This window comes from Nanorana parkeri, unplaced genomic scaffold, assembly GCF_000935625.1.
Source record: "Nanorana parkeri isolate BGI_ZX_2015 unplaced genomic scaffold, ASM93562v1 scaffold2184, whole genome shotgun sequence".
NCBI lineage: Eukaryota > Metazoa > Chordata > Amphibia > Anura > Dicroglossidae > Nanorana > Nanorana parkeri.
In genome coordinates this window covers 76049-79183 of record NW_017308452.1, presented here as the reverse complement: position 1 = coordinate 79183, position 3135 = coordinate 76049, and the positions used below count along the sequence as shown (strand labels likewise).

At 48.5% G+C, this 3135-nt stretch overlaps 1 protein-coding gene across 1 annotated transcript in view; it reads right to left on the bottom strand.

Annotated features, from left to right (window-relative positions):
- Window positions 1-3135, bottom strand: part of LOC108800971 (voltage-dependent calcium channel gamma-5 subunit) — a 23242-nt gene that overhangs the window by 10760 nt on the left and 9347 nt on the right. The gene's annotated exons all lie outside the window — the stretch shown is intronic.

Below are 3135 nucleotides of genomic sequence, written 5' to 3'. Positions count from 1 at the left end.
CGGCTGTGTCACATTTCTCTGTAATGGCATCTTTATACCTCTAAGCGCCAAGCAGAGATTTGAGGTTTACACGCTGTGCACAGTCAGTCCTCCCTCTCAACCGCACAGTCCTGGACTAGGGACAGGAAGGTCCCATATGTACAGGAATATACATATATACGGGAAGTAAATCTTTCCTCCTGGATCTATACTGGTACCTGTGATCTGAGGAGACCTTTATCGCCTTTTCCGTGCATGGGCTTCCATCCCCAATTAAGAAGGGAAACCGTGCATTTGACCCCCTAGCTCTGAGGGTCTACCTCCCCAGGTGAGCACTCACTTGTTGTCATCACTCACTGGGTGGAGATGAAGGTCTGCCTGCATTGTGTGATAATCCTTATGCTGGACACACACCTTACAACCATCGCCAGACTTTTGTCTGGCGATGGTTGTAAGGTACTTTTAAAAAAAGTACGATCTGCCCATCTTGGACAGGCAGATCATACTTGCAATGATCGCAAGCCACGCCCCCTGAGGGGCGGGCTTCCGATGACCGCAATGCCGAACGGGCAGTGTGCGCTTGCGCACACCGTCCGTCCGGCTTTTATCGTACGAACATGCTACACACCCGCCGAACATCGTAACATGTACGTAAGTTTAAAGTCGTGCGACCTTACAGTAGTAGAGGTCGCACACCTTACGATAATCGTTCCACACACCTTACGATAATCGTACGATCGCGGGATTTCCCGCGATTATCGCAAGGTGTGTGGGCACCCTTACCTGAGAGTTGCATGCAGATTGGCTGCGCATCATCTGAGGAATTTTCTTGCACAATCGCCATTGTTTGCTTTTGTTTTTTCCTGGGACTCTTTTTGTCTACATTGCTTTTTTGTTTGTGTGTAGATATTTTTTATGCCTCATTTGTTTGAAGGCTCCTATATGCGACTCATTTATATATGTTTCAATGTATTAGATGTGTATGATTATTACATAGTTACATAGTATTTGGGGTTGAATAAAGACATACGTCCATCAAGTCCAACCCATATAGGTCCACGCATCATCTCATTCTTAGGGATACTGGTACCCCCGGATATTACGCTCTCTCAAGGAATCGTCCAAACGTTTCTTGAACAAATCTACACTCTTGGCTGAGATGACGGCCGATGGCAGCGAGTTCCAGACCCTAACCGCTCTTACTGTAAAGAACCCCCTTCGCCCCTTGTGCTGGAATTTTTTCTCCACCAACTTTAGGTGATGGCCTCTAGTCTTTGTAATGGAGTTAATCTCAAGCAGTTTGTTGCCAATGTTGCTTTCAGCATTGAACATCTTGTACATGAAAATCATATCCCCCCTTAATAATCATATCCTCCCTTAATAATCATATCCCCCCTTAATTAGCTCGGCACAATATTGTTTTTCACATTTTCCAGATATTTAGTTATATACTTAGTGCTTGGCAGCTCTTATTTCCACATTACACTTACTGGCGCTGATCACCTTTATTGTTTATATGGAAAGTATGTCCTCCCATAGTGCAGGGAAGGTTTATATGCTCTGTTCTGGGAGGTCATAGGCACATAGTGTGGGAGGATGTTGGGTACTGAGTCTCCCAACACTAGAAAGGTCTTTGTCCTCTGTAGCTGAGCGGCTTCCAGAGCTCCTTGATGTACGGCAGGTAGAGGACTATAGTACACTAGATTGTGGTAATGTACCATAGTGCAGGCCTCAAAATTTCCACTCGCCCCCTCGCAATTGACAAGTGAAAATTGCGTGGGGGCAAGTGGAATGTCATCGAGGGGGTGCGCCGCCGGCGGGACCAGGGATGGGACACTACCGCCCGCTACGATTGCTCGCTTCTGTTCTCCCTTCTCCTCCTCTGTAGCTGCAGCCACAGAGCGGCCGAGAAGGAGAAGAGAGAACAGAAGCCAAAGATTGCTGCGGCGGTAGTGTCCCATCCCTGCTCCCGCCGGCTCGATGACACCCCCTCAATGACATTCAGTTCCGCTGTCTTCTGCAGCTTCCTCCACCCAGTTCAGCTGCCATAGGCTGGGAGGAAGACTGCAGAGACAGTGAGACACCCGGCCAGAACGTTATGCAGGGGGAAAAGAGGATACATGGAGGATCTCTGTACCGCAGTACCTCTGTACTGTGCGTCACACCGCTGACCTGGCGGAGTTGAGGCCAGGGTAGGGGTTAGGTGGGGCAACTGGTGGCGAGTAACTTTTAAGGCCTGGCTAGTAGCTCAGGTCTTGAATTTATGAGCCCTGCCATAGTGGATAGCATTGAATGGAGAGTAATTTGGTGACATTTCAATAAAGGAAACCTTGTGATACATTGTAACAATTCATCTCACCGCCCTCACCTGTACCGTACAATTTGTATGCGCCAGTTGGAGGAAGACTCACCAGACAGGATGAAGAAGATCCCCGACACGAAGGCCAGAATGGTCCGATGGGGCCGGATGTGTCCGACGTTGTTGAGTATAAATCCGATGAACATGAAGAAGAGGCTGACCAATGGAAAGGGAGTGGCTGAGCGAATCATCTCTGCGGGAAAGAAATCACTGATCAGAGATCCGCTATAAAATACTGTCATAAAAATTCTCCAGATCAATACATTCGACAATCACCCAGCAGAGGAGGACAGAGAAGAGTTCTACTTTATTCTTTCTGGAATTCTCCATTCTACTGCATGGCCCGGCTATATAGTGACCTGCAGGTAGCGAGTGATTTGTATACAATGCATGCTAATATACTATATATAATGTATCTCTGTATGAGATGATAAACGGTATTCTTCAACACTAGATGGTGGAGATTAGGCAGAGGGTCTCTTAGTATTTTACCTGGGGGCCCATGTCGCACCCCCATGGATAAAGCTGGTCACTCAGTGACACAAAGCAGTACCCCCTGTATACGATACAACTGAAGAATTATGATGATCAGGGACAGTCCAGCACTAGTGGTGGGCTCGGGCGTGTTCACAGCTCCGCGTGCCGAGCCCGCCAGGAAGCTGACAGCGCCGCAGCGCCAATCACAGGTACTGAGACATTATCCCGGTCCGCAGCTGCAGAGATCGGGGAATGTCTCCGTGCCTGTGATTGGCGCTGTCAGCTTCCTGGCGGGCTCGGCACGTGGAGCTGAGAACACG